Source organism: Hemicordylus capensis, chromosome 4 (genome assembly GCF_027244095.1).
Source record: "Hemicordylus capensis ecotype Gifberg chromosome 4, rHemCap1.1.pri, whole genome shotgun sequence".
Taxonomy (NCBI): Eukaryota; Metazoa; Chordata; class Lepidosauria; order Squamata; family Cordylidae; genus Hemicordylus; species Hemicordylus capensis.
This window is the reverse complement of record NC_069660.1, coordinates 14,395,937-14,411,532: the sequence shown is the minus strand read 5'-3', so window position 1 is coordinate 14,411,532 and position 15,596 is coordinate 14,395,937. Positions and strand designations below refer to the sequence as shown.

General features: G+C 45.5%; 1 protein-coding gene across 3 annotated transcripts in view; it reads right to left on the bottom strand.

Moving 5' to 3' along the window:
• The window catches only part of LAMA5 (laminin subunit alpha 5), a 362,437-nt gene extending 347,986 nt beyond the window's left edge, over positions 1-14,451 (bottom strand). The window contains exons 1-2 of one of the 3 annotated variants that reach the window (XM_053245482.1): positions 14,433-14,451; positions 13,262-13,344 (exon numbers count right to left, since the gene is read on the bottom strand). The gene's annotated coding sequence lies outside the window, so the exon portion shown is untranslated. Of the gene's footprint in view, positions 1-2,072; positions 2,174-4,452; positions 4,501-13,261; positions 13,345-14,432 lie in introns of those variants that run through there. The other 2 variants (XM_053245481.1, XM_053245483.1) reach the window with 2 other exon arrangements.
• Positions 14,452-15,596: the final 1,145 nt, after the last annotated feature.

The following is a 15,596-nucleotide window of genomic DNA, read 5'->3' as shown; positions in this document are numbered from 1 at the left end:
TCTGTGGTCGCCAGCAGTCAACACTGACTCAACGACACACTTTACCTTTAGTTACTGTATAACCTCTCACCACCAGACACAGAAACCACCATCCACCAGAGAAAGAGAGACACCACAAATGGAAAGTGTTCCTCTTCCTCCCCTTCTCAAGGCAGTCCCAATATTTTTCAAGAGGGCCGCTGTACTCTCTACCCTGTCTGAAAAACGTGATGTGCCTTTCAGTAATATAACATATTTTTCATAACGGGACATCCAGGTAGAGGAAAGTTCTGCTTTAAAAATATGTTTGCGGAGCCTTACATGAACATCTCTTGCCTCTACCATTTCAAGCAGTGGGCAGAAGAGACAGAATGCTGACGAACAAAGGATCTACCCAACTTTCCTCTGGAATGCAGAAAAGCCACCAAGTCCTAACTCATATTTTTCTACTCTCTCTGGTTTTTGCTAATCTTTATGACGTTTACATTCCATCCATCATATTTATAACCAGACTTTAGGGTGAGGGATTAGAACAAGGAGCCTGTGAGGTATTCGGCAAAAGCTCTGCTTATCTTAACTTACAGAACGGCTGATCCGCATAACTTCCTTATCACTATAATTTAACATGCATTCAGGGTGCAAATCCTGATCTCAGGCCTTTGGCGAATGGCTGAACTATAACTTCTGCACATTTTCATGCTTGGCCACAGTAAGAAAACCACGAAAGGAGGAAGGGTAGATACTACATCTATTTTAGGACTAATAAGAGATGGCCCAGAGATCAACAGCATTGCTTTTAACCTGCACTAAGCTGGGAATGGAGAAAGGTGAGTGGGCCAGTAGGAAGGATTGAAAGGACCTTAGGTATGGGAGAAGGAAAAGCTAAGCACCCATCTCCCATGGATTCTTTGACACCTGGGGCAGCTTCACGCAACTGTTGGCAAGCCAGTAAGTTGGGAGCATTTAGGTAAAACGTCAAGAACTGGGAGCATGTGCTCCCAACAGGGTCAACATCTGATCCCACCCAAGTCTGGTTCCTACAGCGGCTTACCAGGTTATACCCAACAGTCTCCCAAGATCCTCCACTCTGTTGTCACCAAGAGTTGAGTTGGGCAGAGGATCTCAAGAGAATGGGCAGAACTCAGTAACTGGCACAGGAACCGGACTAGGGGAAGGGGCTGCAGCTCAGTGGCAGAGCACCTGCTTTGCATACAGAAGGTTCAATCAGCATCTCCAGGTAGGAAACTCCTGCCTGAAACCTTGGAGAAGTTGCTGCCAGTCAAGGTAGACAATACTGAGTGAGATGGACTAATAATCTGACTTGGTATAAGGCAGCTTCCTATGTTCCTATGGGTTCGGATGTCACACCTGCACATTCCCGGTTCCTGACATTTTACCAAAACGTCCCTTACTTACAGGCCAGTGGCCATGGGAAGCCACCTTAAAGTATTGCCCCAACCCTTGTTTTGCATGCAAGTGGGGCATACATGTGTCTCCATTTTCATGTCTAGTTTGCCACGCAGAGCAGACCCTACTCCGCGAGCAGACCCTAATCAACCCCTCTGGCTTTGTCCAGTGTTTTCTCATATGTCACAATTTGGAGTTTGAGCCTTAATTTGCTTCAGCCCTTCTCAAACCTTATTTGTGGGGGTTGGAACCAGAGAAACCATTTCAGGGGCATAACGAGGCTGGAGTGGGCCCAGAGACAAAATTTTGAAATGGGACCCTCGCTGATACCCACACACTCACTTCACATGTGACTTGCCTGGGGGGGGGGCCTCGAGGCGTCTCCCCTTGCCTAATGGTAGTTATGCCCCTGAACCATTTCTCCTGCTGCACAGTTCTTTCGGGATTATCAAAGGCAACACAAACGGAGACGTAAAAGAGCCACCGCAGTTTGCTAGCCTCACAGCAGGCTCCTTTGTGCAGTCTGTTTCCCTCCCTGACTCTGCCTTGCAGGCATCTGTGTTGCAATGATAAAAGCCCACAAAAAGACTGGCCCATTTAATTTATGCCAGGGGATACCATCAAAGGATCAGCAGCAAACAATGCATCACTGTACAGGTTCAAGGCGTGGCTTGATGGCAGCTTACCTTTCACTCCTGCCCCCTCAGCAAAAGGACCTCTGGGCCTCCTCAGGAGACAGGATGAACTGACAAATGACATGCTTCTTTGGGGATGGCAAATTCTTTGCCTGGGAGGCAAAGAGGGAGGTTCAGGCACATTTTTCTGCTCTGAAATCACTCCCAGGAACCTGCCTGCCTTTTCTGGCTCTCTTTGCTCCTGTTTCCCGCCCATAAGACACATTTTAAAGGAGGATTCTGTCTCTGTGCTGTGCATAGTCTAGATAAGATGGTGAGCAAATCCGGAATGCTGTGAAAGGTCTTGTTTCATGCCTACGCTGACCCTGGCACTTCTCCCAGTCCTTTTACAGCATGGCAAGGTGACAGAGGCAGGAGGAGGCGGCTGGGAATTCCTGTGTAGGAGTAAGTACCTCTGGAATTCATCGCTGCGAGGCCTGTTTTATCAAAGACTTCTCTAAACAAAGACTGTTGTGAGTGGACAGTATTTGCGCCTTAATTATTACAAGAGGAGATGTAAAGTGGAATTCACTCAGGGAAGAAGAAATGCGGAAACGTAGCTTATTGACCACCATCTGCTTTTTTCTTTACAAGAGGCTAGCTTTGCACTTTATAATCTTATGATTGCCAGCCATTTGTAATTTTAATGATTATGCAGTTTTCATAAGTTTCACAAACTCAGACAATAAAGCACAGAATTTAAGAACATCGGAAGAGTTCTGCTGGATTAAACCAAAGGTCCATCAAGTCTAGCATCCTGTTTCCTAAAGTGACCAACCAAACACCTCTGGGAATCCCACAAGCAGGGCAAGCAGAAGTTGAGGCTGTTCACACAGGAGCTGGGTAGAACAGCTTTTCCTCCTATCATGGTCAAATGCTGGGTAAGAAAGGTGAGTAGGACGGCTTTGTCCTACCCAGCTTTTCCTCCAACCTTGATTCTACACAGTCACTTGTCCCTCCTCCTAACTAGCTGTTTGTTCCCACACAACTGAAAATTGGGGGCACATACATCTCCCAAACCTTGGTAGGATACTTGTCCTACCCAGTTTTCAGTTGTGTGAGCAACCTTGTTGTTAGACTACACCTCCCATCTCCTCTAGCTACAAAGGCCAATGACCATTGTGCCATTGTGGCTGGGGATAATGGGAGTTGTAGTCCAGCAACATCTGGGGACCCAAGTCTGAGAACCCCTAACTTATTGTATCCCATTTTATTCCCCCAAAAGCATGTGAGATAAGTTGTATGAGAGACATACCTTATTCAGGACAAATACAGACTGCAGGGCGCTTTCCAAGTGAGCCACTCAACTGCGGCAAAATGCTTCCGTTCAGGCAAATTGCATTCAAAACGTAAATAGCAAAATACCGCCAGCAGGGGGAGCAGTCTCATGAAAACGAATATCCCGGAAAAAAAACAACTTTCCCCCGCCAGATATACAACGTTATAGCACTATATCGCAACATTAAATTGGAAACAAGGCATTGTAAATATGAACGGCACCGTCCTGTCAGCGTAGGGACTGCGGTGTCACAACACAGGAAGTGCGGAAGCATGCTTCAGAGAAATGTCATGACCCCGTTGCAGGGTGTAATCTGGAAAGCGCCCGGAACAACAGTGTCACGCCTGCTAGCCTTCGCATATTGGCTGCAGCTAGTAATGGTCAATGTGTGGAGGTTAGGGACAGGAGCAGCAGGTGGATCCCCTTCATCACCTGCACACAGATTTTGAACAACGAGGGCTACACTGATTTGCTGAAAGCGACCCCATGAGCTCTGGCTATTAGACCACAGTGGCTCATGCTATACCATCTATCTATCTATCTATCTATCTTAAACGTACCCGTCGCTAATCCCATGTGTGGCAGCTCTCGCGAGAGTTTGTAAGCTAGATGGACCAATGGCCTGCCTCAGTATAAGGCAGCTTCCTATGTTTCTAAGAGGCATGGAGGCCATCGCTGGGTGCCCATTGCGGTAACCACGGTGGCCCCAGCAGCAGTACCGGGTTCTTGGAACCCGTGCACACAGTTACAGCCCCACCCCGATGGCAAGACTTTAGATTGTGAGTTCTTTGAGGTAAGGTCCTGACTTAGTTGAGGAGAGGGAAGTAAACCACCATGTAAATTGATGAGCATGTTATCAGTAATAAGGAATGGCTGAAGGCTGCAACTGCAGCCAATGCAGATCACCCTTCTTCAGATTCCTCTTTTTCCCTTCCCCTTTATTCCCATGCTCCAGTGTGCTTTATTGTCCCGCTTCTAGGTTCTCTGCTTCTCTGGAGTGCTGACTCCTCCTTTCCCAGAACCCCCCATTTCTTCTGCCCACCCATCTTTAGATGGGCCCTCCACAAATGCCCCTTTCCCCTCAGGCCTCCGCCTCCACTCTGCTCCACTTACCATTTCATTGGGAGACTGATCCTCGGTCCACGTGCTACTTTACTCCCTTTGTCTCACAACTGATGCTAGGCTCCCTGCCTCTAAGCTACTGTCACTGCTCAGATTGTTTGTGACATCAACACTGCTTGGTCTCTGTGAATCAGCACTGCTCCGCTTCTGTGACATTCCCACTACAAACAGCAGCTATTTGGTGCTTAGGGTTTCATTGCTGCCACAAAAACCTCTCAATGCTTTAAATTATAGTTATATAACAGAATAAGACTACGTTGGAGGTTGCAGTGGTGATTGCAGAGAAATCACCACAAAACAGTGCAACAGAAAGGGTCATAATCACACATGAAGCTGTCAATATTATGTTGATATGGACAACGGGTTTATTAGGGTCAAAAATAATGATCAGTGAAGAAGACCAGGCAAGCTGCCTATTAAAGCAGTATAATGAAAGCAAAAACAACTAAATCACGAGTCAGTTAAATGTCTACTTAATCAGCATAGATAGATAGATAGATAGATAGATAGATCAAGGGACCATATATATTGCCAACACCACAATGTGATGCAGAGGTACAGCTTGGAATGGGAACAAGGTGTGGAGGTAGAGGGTAGCCCATTTCTTCCATGCTATTTTCCAGCTGAAAATTGCACCTCCAAGCAGTGTTCTCTCTAATTTTTTTCATCTGTGTGCGGAATGACTTTTGTTCTGGGCGGCAGTATCAAGGCAGTGTGTGCGCACGTATATTCAGAGTGGGGCCTTCCTAGTTCAACCTGAGCGGGATCTAAAATTAACTGAGCGGACATCACAGAATCTGTGAGCAGATGCACGTGCACACACCTTAGAGGGAACACTGCCTCCAAGGTAGCTATTTAATCCTGAAAGTGCCATTTGCTACTTTGTGGTTAAATAACCACTTTGGAAGTTGTGATTTTTGGCAGGAATATGACACAGAAGTACAGGGTTAAATACTCCTTCCTCTGTGTTACATAGGAGCATAGGAAGCTGCCATATACTGAGTCAGACCATTGGTCTACCTAGCTCAGTAATGCTGTCTTCACAGACTGGCAGCGGCTTCTCCAAGGTTGCAGGCAGGAATCTCTCTCTGCCCTATCTTGGAGATGCTGCCAGGGAGGGAACTTGGAACCTTCTGCTCTTCCCAGAGCGTCTCCATCCCCAGAGGGGAATATCTTAGAATGAAAGTGAACCGTGAGATCACATACTCCCTCCCCAAGCCCCTTCCTCCCACTGTAAAAATACATCCCATCCTCCTCCTGCTAGCCTTAATCACAACTTAAGTATTATATCAGCACCAGAGTTCCCTCTAAGGCATGTGCACATTCATGCGCTCACACAGTTTTTGATCTCCGCTCAGTTAATTTTAGATCCCGCTTTGGTTGAATCAGGAAGACTCCATTCTGAATGCGCATGTGCACACACTGCCTTGATACTGCTACCCAGAACAAAACTCATTCCGCATACAGCTGAAAGAAATTAGAGAGAACACTGATCAGCGCTAAAATTAACTTCAGTGGACACTAACTAGGAACATAGGAAGCTGCCGTATACTGAGTCAGACCATTGGTTGATCTTGCTCAGTATTGTCTGCACAGACTGGCAGCGGCTTCTCCAAGGTTGCAGGCAGAAATCTCTCTCAACGCTATCGTGGAGATGCTGCCAGGGAGGGAACTTGGAACCTTCTGCTCTTCCCAACACGGCTCCATCCTCAGAGGGGAATATCTTATAGTGCTAACACTTCTAGTCTCCCATTCATATGCAACTAGGGTGGACCCTGCTTAGCTAAGGGGACAAGTCATGCTTGCTACCACAAGACCAGCTGTTTTGATCCCAATCTGAGCCACCCACATTTCTATGTGGCTGCTACTCCCAAGCAAAGTTATGTGCCTATCTGCATGCTGATGCCTTTAATATGATATGTATCTCGGTCCTTAGTCTCTGTCTTAGCCACTGTGCTACAACAACTCTCAATTTTCCCAAGAAGCAACAGAGATGGCTGGAGATACAGCTAGACAGATGTTATTGGTGGCTTTAGCATTATGTCTATGAGTGTGCGTCATTTCAGTACAAACAGAGGCAATCTCACTGGGAACCAAGTGGGTGTATTGGCTGTCACTGAGCGAGTAAACAAGTCCTTAAGGGGACACACACTATCTGGTCCTGGACAGATGCATTCTTAAGACTAGCTGCCACATCAGTGTAGATACAGGTGATGTTTCAAAGATGCAGTCAGTGCAATGTAGCATTTACAGCCCGACTGCAGATTAAGCAAATAGCACAAGGCTTGACTGTGACAAAATAAGAATCGCTTTTTATATAAAATTCTTGAGAGTTGATGAAGCTGCCGTAACACTGAGTCAGACCAATGGTCTATCTAGCTCAGCATTGCTCTCCAGGGTTCAAGACGGGGTCTTTTCCATCCCTACTTGGAGATACTACCTGAGATTGAACCTGGGGCCATCTGCATGCAAAGCTTGTACCCTACAACCAACCTCTTCAGCTATGAAGTTGTCTTCGGCCAAGACATTGGTCCATCTAGCACTGCTTTACCTGCACTGACTGGCAGCATCTCTCCAGGATTTCAGACAGAGACAAGTTTTTCCAGCCCTACCTTGTGCCTGTTCACACAAACAGCCATGTTTGAACAGCCGTTTGTGGAAGGGCGGTACAGAAATCGAATGAATGAATGAGATGCCAGGCATCAAACCTGGAGCCTTCTGCAGACAAAGCATGTGCTCTAAAAGTGAACCACAGCCTTTCCCCCTTGCTCTCCTTGGAATGTGGCAGCTACAAATTGTTACCAAATATAGGAACTACAGATTTGCAGAGAGAAAACAAGAAACTAGAAGAGATAACCCCCTACTTGGGCTGTGAATCCATGCCACCTCCTATTCTCTCTTCAGAATCGATTCACAGTTTATACTCGGGACCAAAAACTACTGTCAAGTACATGGCAAAGTCCTGAGCCCTAGTCCTATGTGATGTTCAGTACACATACAGTGTAGATACATACAGTTATTCACACATGATGTTCACTTCCTAACTGTATTCTGCATTCAAGAAGACCTCCTGTACTCAGGTTCACTTTCAAAATGCACACATGTACAGTCATTCACACAAAAACATGCACACGTATGCAGACATTTGTATACATGCATAACACAATGTTCGAACAGGGCTCTTGTCATGTGTATTGCCCTTAATGTAACACACATTTAAAGGGCCAGGGTTCCTACAGGATTCACAGAAGAGGCACTCAGGAAACAATTGGGCCCCAACTTCTGTGTGCGTTGTAGGGAAACCTGGCCACTAAAATGCTCATGTATCATTCACAGCTAATGTTGTGACATGTATGTTGCCTTTAAATGTTGGTTCATTTTGCATCCTAATTCAAAAAGTCAACAAAGAATCAACTCTAAGATAAGTTGTGTCCTAACTTCCAAGAATGAAACAGGAGATCAAGAAGAAATTTGTTCAGAATTACAGTACTAATGGTAGGGAGCCACCACATGGAACAACACTTAAATCTTTGTTCCATACTATGTCCCCAAGCCCTGGGAGCTTGCGCCTTTTACTCTACCCACTCCAGCCCCAGCAAAATTCTCCTTCCAACGTAGGCCAGTTGCAACATCTTAACTGACCAATCTTAGCTTCTTCTAACAGTGTCAGGTTTGTACGAAACCATCCCTGCCTGTGCAATTAGGAAGTCCCCTGCTAACTGAGCAAAGAGGCACTTTTTAAAAGTCAGTGTAGTGTAGTGGTTAGAGTGCTAGACTAGGACTGTAGAGACCCAATTTCAAATCCTCATTCAGCCATGAAACTCACTGGGTGACTCTGGGCCAGTCACATATCTCTCAGCCTAACCTATCTCACAGGGATATTATGAGGATAAACATTCCCATGTATACCACTCTGGGCTTCTTGGAGGAAGAGCGGGATATAAATGTAAAATAAATAAATAAAATCTTTTTATCCAGCAGTGGGAGAGCAACTGGCCCTATCCATCCCTAGCACAGCATCCTTCCAGTGGCTGTTGCTGGGGTCCATCTCATGTTTATTGTTTAGATTGTGAGCCCTTTGGGGACAGAAGCCATTTTATTTATTTATATCTATGTAAACTGCTTTGGGGACTTTTGATGAAAAGCGGTATATAAATATTCGTCGTATTGGTATTTGATGGGGACACACTGAGAGCGTGCCTGTCAGGACATCCCCCATGGACATCCCTACATCCTTCTAGCACATCCCCTTAACGCACAGAGGGGACTGAATGGCCCCTCTTCACATGCTTCAAATGCTAATTTAAACAAGTATTTGGAGCAGGATAGCACTACTTTGGCCATCCTGCAGAGGCTGGACTACAACATCCACCACCCCTGACTATTGGCCACTTTGGCTGAGGATTATGGGAGTTGTAGTGCAGCAGCTGGAGGGCCAGAGTTGTGTAGTCCTGATTTGGAGCATGTGTCAAGGGGCCATTCAGATGCCTTCCAATACGATAAAGAGGCATGGTGCGAGGCTGTCAGGACCTCCAGAGAGGACCTCCCAATAGGCAAACCTTTGGTGCAATAAAGGGCATCTGCAGGACTTTTTTTTTTTTGGTGGTGGGAGCCAGCAATCCTATACCCCCCTCCCTGGGACTCACTGGGAGTCTGTCTCACAGGGGTGTAGGAAGATCGCTGGCAGCCCCTACCCCATTGCAAATAGTTAGACACAGAGAACATGGCCGGTATCAGGAGAGAGACCGCTGAGCGCCACTCCCCATTCTCCCCAGTCAGTGCTTTGTTCAAGTGCTGGCTGGAAATGAAAGAAGCGTCCCAACCAGCGCTTGAACGAGGTTCTGACTGGGAACAATTTTTAAGTGGGGCTGTGTGGCCTCCCTCCTAATACTGGCCACGCTCCTTGCATCTGACGTTGATGCGAGGTGTGTGTGTGTGTGTGTGTGTGTGTGTGTGTGTGTGTGTCCACGACCAGGAAGAGGGACTGCTCAGCCCATCTCCCAATCCTCCTCAGTCAGCACTTTGTCCATGTGCTGACTAGCTGGGGATTTCTCTGCCTCGCTGAGAGTGAGGCAGGGAAAAGAACACTGAGGCAGTCAGCCAACGTTTGAAAAAAGTGTCAGCTGGACACTCCCAGCTGACGAGCACTTCGTTCGCCGACTGGGTGCAGGAGAGGGCAAGGGGGGGCCCCTGGGGGATGGGTGCCTTGGCAGACCCCCTGACCTCCGCGGCCCAGGAATTGTCATCTCTCCTGGTCCAGTTGTGGCTATGCCCCATTGCCCCACTGAATTCAATGGGAACTGGTTCAATCCGGTGGCATCTTCCACCGCTTGCCCCTCTTGCGGCTCAAGTATCATCTGAATTGGTTCCAACTTCCTTAAATAAACCTAAATCCAGACCCAAGATTTAACCATGGATTTGCATGATGTCTGAACCATCCCAATACTTAGATGGCTTTACAAGGCGATTAGGCAAATTCTGAATTGACCGGTATTGGACATGATAATAAAATGAAGCCTCCATGTTCAGGAGCAGTAATATCAGTTGTGTGTTGGCGGGAGTGTCCTATGGTGGTGGGTCTGCTATAATCTTCATGTCTCTGGACTTTATGTGAATGAAGAATGTTTCCTGGAAGCATTTAGTTAATCACTGTGGGAGACAGGATGCTTAGAAGAGATGTGACTTTGGCTTGATCCTCACCAGGGCTCTTCTTATGTTCTCCTGAATCCAGAAATAGGCAGTTTTCTTTGAAACTGGTTTATTACTTAATGCATGCCTTTATATGATTTATGCTACCCTTCAACAAGGCTCAAGGAGAATTCCTCCTCAATACAAACATGACGAAAAAATAAAGTAAAACCCTTAAACCCTGCAAAAACAGAAGATAACATTTTTCCAAATCATAACATTAAACACTGTGACCCTTAGAAACAACTTCAGCTGAAACCAGCATGATTTACATCCAAGTACCTTTGTTTAGATTAAGATGTATGGAAATAAGTCGTGTCCATTACGTGTTTTCTCTCCTGCTAAAATGGGCTGAGCTTTCATTCAGTGTACAACGTGTGCCCCTATTTTCCTCTGACAGATGCTGAAATTGCAGAATGTGGACTATTCATAACTAGAGTTACCAGGCTGGCACCAGATATTCACTCTATCCCTTTAAAGCAAATAAAAAGGGGGCGGGGAGCGTAAAATGGGAGTTGTAGTCCAACAACTGCTGGAGAGCCTCAGGTTGGTCACCCTCATGGAGAACAGGTCTATCAGTGGCTATAGTCTGGTGGCTATTGGCCACCTCCAGCCTCAGAAGCAAGATGCCTCTCAATACCAGTTGGAGGAGAGCAACAGCAGGAGAGAGGGCATGCCCTCACCTCTTGCCTGTGGACTTCTCAGAGGCATCTGGTGGGCCACTGTGTGAAACAGGAAGCTGGACTAGATAAGCCTTGAGCCTGATCCAACAAGGCTGTTCTTATGTTCTTTAAAACTACTACCACTGCCCAAGACTTCTTCAGTCATCCCCTTCATTGACTGCAGCAGACAAACAGGACTCTAAGCAAACAGGACTCTAAGTTCAGTGGCAGTTCTCTGCTCTGCTGTGTTGACAATGAGGGAGGTTCAGCTGTCATGCACGGAGAACAGGGCCCTCTCAGTTATTGCCCACAGTCTTTGAAATGCTCTCCTGGTGAGCATCCACTCCTCAGGCTCCTTCACAGTTTTTAGAAAGCACATAAAATCTTAGATCTTTACCCAGGCTTTTATATGAGTGTTGTTTTTGTTGCTGCTGCTCTGCATTTTATGGTCCTATTGTGTATGGTTTTTAAAAACTTTTAATTAGATTTGTATTTTTATATTCCAATTTGATATTTTTATTGTGTAACTGTTTTATAGTCTTATCTAGTTTTAAACATTTTGTAAACTGCCTTGAGATTGTTTTAATGAAAGGCGGTATAAGAATTTAATGCTACATACATACATACATACATACATACATACATACATGGGCGTAACTATAATAGGGCAAGGGGAGACAGTTCTCTGGGGGCCCACTGCCTTGGGGGGCCCCCCCAGAGTCAAGTCACATGACTGAGTTCCCCAGCCGCGCACCTGCCCGGGCTTCCTTCAGTTGTATTCATCCTCCGAAATTGATGTGAGTGTTAAGACCTGGAGCTACCAGAACAGCGTGTCCTTCTCTAGTACCATTACATGACATTTTACTATGCTTTTTGTTACCACTATTCAGCCTCATTTAAGATTTCTTTACTTCATGAGCTGAGCTTCAGTGAGGGGGAGGGGATTTTAAAATCTTGTCTCTGGGCCCAATACAACCTTGCTACACCCCTGCATACATGCATGCATGCATACATACATACATACAGTCCAAGGCAGTTCAAGGCTCCTGTGCCCTGAAACAGAATACCTAGCGCTGCCCTCCTCCTATGCACCCTCTTCCTCTTCTTCCAAACTTTTTTATTATTATTATTTTAAAGCAGGGGCCTGTAGGAGATCTTGCCACCTTGTTGGTGCCCCAATAATTTGCTGCCTGAGACAATCACCTCACCCTGCCTCATGGAAGGGCTGCCCCAGGGCATGTTGCATAGCAGGAGAGGGATAGATCAAGTGGCTGAAGAAGAATCTGGTGGGAGACACTGTGGCTGCTATTACAGCTCCTGTTTAATCCGTCATTTTAAAGAGAGAGAGTGAATCTCCAGGTTGCAATCTCGCAACCCTATTTCAGTTATAGAACTGAAAATCTCAGTTCATGTATTATAGACAGAGATGAGGATGTGAAGTATAGGGTTCACTGGGCCTGTGCACAATTCCACATAAGTTAGTGCTTGTTAAGAGGCAACATAGAAACTCCTCCCTCCAAAAATTCAATTTAGGATCATTCTAATTTAGCTGGAGGCTTCTTGGCATCTGCCCAGGCTACCGAGAGTGGTTCTTTCTCCTCCTTTCTTGGCCTGTTTTCTTTTCTTTCTAGGTTGTGGATTTATTTTCTAATCCTAGATGTTACCAATTAAAGACATTTCTTTCTAGTTGAGACATTTGTTCTAAATGGTTCTAAGTGGTCGAAAGGGTCAGAAGAAGGTCTACATTACTGCACATTTGTAGCATGATTTGTGAAGTGTATCAAAATATTATTTGTCTCATGAGGTTCAGAGATTAAAAATTCCCCAGAAAGAAAACAAATATCCTGGGGGCACTGAAGGGGAAGTGCTCAATGGGCAAGATCCCGGTGGCCAGGCCAGGGGATGGAAGCAAGTACCAGCTTCAAGCAAAAAATATAGCCCCAGGGAAATGAGTCAAAACATGTCTTTAATCCCCTGGAAACTGGGTGCTTTCCAGCCTAGCTGCGCAACAGCAGCAAAATGCCTCCATTCAGGCAAGTCGCATTCAAATTGTAAACAGCAGGGGGAGCAGTCTCGCGGAAACGAACAACCTGGAAAAACAGCAACTTTTTAATGCAGGATATGCGGTGTCCTAACTCTATATCGCAGCAATTACATTTGAAACAAGGCATTGGAAATGTGAACAGCACCCTGCTGTCCACATAGGGACTGTGGTGTCACAACGCAGGAAGTGTGGAAGCACACTTCCAAGATGCGACGTGACCTCGTTGCAGGGTCTAATCTGGAAAGCACCCTGGAAGGTGTCTGTGCAGATCTGTGACCTGATCTAGGTCTCTCTTTCTCTATTATGGGGCAGCTGTCACCAGGAGTTCACACCGATTCGACGGCACACTTTACCTTTATATAAGTTAATAAATAATCATATTGATAAAATTCTAAACATCTCTTACTGGGAAGCTGCTGTAGTGCTACTATCAACGAAATTGGAGGCTTAATTTGAGGGCTGTGGAAAGAGAAGTGTACAGGAACCAACCTGAGGGTGAAGAAAAGAAAAATTAATATGTTAGTATCCAGCTTCCTCTCTACAAGAATATAAAATTAAAAGATGTTGTATAATTTCCTTTCAACCAAAACTATCTAAATCCGCTCTATGAGAAGTATATATACATGACCTCTCACATAAGCCTTTACCTCTGTATTCGATAATGTCATTTTTCCAGCTACATAGTGTGACAGAGAGAGAGAGGGGGGTGAAATACACATCTAGGAAGAAGATATGGAGTGGGATGAGGGGGATGAACTTAAAATCACACATGGTCTATTAAAAAAAACACCCCACAAACTTGCACGCGCCGTAGGTGATTTAGTGTAAATGCATCTTTGCTCCATACTGTTAAGGGGAATGTATTTTAACAAATGTTTGCAATCTCTTGTACACCTTTAAGCAAAATTAAGTAATTAAACTGCTGAAAAGCAATTACAACAACTCATTTTGGTCATATTGCAGTTGCTTCACCCACACAACCATCCACAGTTGAATTGAGGGGCTGGGGTGGGGGGGGAGGAGGCAGCTGGTCATGGTAGTAAGCATGGCTTGTCCCCTTAGCTAAGCAAGGCCTGCCCTGGTTGCATATGAATAGGAGACTAGAAGTGTGAGCACTGTAAGATTTTCCCCTCAGGGGATGGAGCCGCTCTGGGAAGAGCAGAAGGTTCCAAGTTCCCTCTCTGGCTTCTCCAAGATAGGACAAGATTTTTATTTTTATTTTAAATAGGACAAGATTTTTTTACTGAACCAACAAACTACCAAAGCATACAGTACGTTGCCAAAGCACAATTATATACAAAGTGGTTGTTTGTACATGATATGTCTGAGAGAGATTCCTGCCTGCAACCTTGGAGAAGCCGCTGCCAGTCTGTGAAGACAATACTGAGCTAGATGGACCTATGGTCTGACTCAGTATATGGCAGCTTCCTATGTTTCTATCTGACAGCTTCTGGAAGGCTTAGGATTTTTACTATACTAAGGCAATAAACATTTAACAGACTCTACTCAACAAATACAGGGGGAAAAGGGGGGAGGTATCCTTAAACATCTCTAAGGAGTTGCTTGTGCTGTTTCACCTTGAGGTTCTGAGACTTTAATCAGCCACTGCCACCCTTGAGGTAAATTTCAGCTCTCCTCCTCAGCCTTCAAGCATCTCAGGTTGTGCTATGCCACCTTGACACCACAGACCTTCTGTCCTCCTGATGTGGGAACTGACAGAGAACTATGCCACTCAGCATAAACAACCACCAAGGTTTATTCTTGTTTGAACATAATAACAACACTTTTCTCTTTTTCCCACAGAACTACAGTACAGGACACTTTCCAACCACTAACTGAACAAGCCTGACACTAACTGACTTAAATTGACCTTAAGTGTTGCAGACCCTCTCTTCTCACCTACATTTGGAATCCCCACTGCCCAGTCAATACAGTGCTTTTGCTGCCTCTCTTAATTTCAAAACAAAGCCTCCAGTTAAAGCGGCATTGCACTCTCCGATGCCCCTTTAGTTAAGGCGAGTAGCAAAAATAAGGCTCCGCTATTATAAGCTTCATTATTCTATTGCTTAAAAATATGACAGCTGTTGAACTAATAATCTGAAACTTGCTCTGTGTGATCTACTTAATGAGGTCTACAAATGTGCCGGGTCTCAAGGAGATCTGATACCAGATGTCCCGTGGAACACACATGGAATGAACTTTCACGCAGTGCAGTCATGCTCACTAGCTTAAATGGATTTTAAAGGAGTCTAAACAAATGTATGGGTTTATTAATGGCTACTAGACATGAGAGCTAAAAAAAAGCCTCCATCTTCAGAGGCAGTATACCTCTGAATACACAATACTGGGGTTAGGGTTGGGTGACCTCATGCCCCCCTTGAGAGCTTCCTACAGGTTTCTGGCTGTACTAAATGGACCTTGGGTAGCCACCTAATGGCGCAGCGGGGAAGTAACTTGCCTAGGAAGCAAGAGGTTGCCGGTTCGAATCCCCACTGGTATGTTTCCCAGACTATGGGAAACACCTATATCGGGCAGCAGCGATATAGGAAGATGCTGAAAAGCATCATCTCATACCGTGCCGGAGATGGCAATGGTTAACCCCTCCTGTATTCTACTAAAGAAAACCACAGGGCTCTGTGGTTGCCAGGAGTCAACATGACCTCCACAGCACAACTTTACCTTTAAATGAACCTTGGTCTTATCTAGCAAGACAGTTCTTATGTCCTTTGCTATCAACTGTG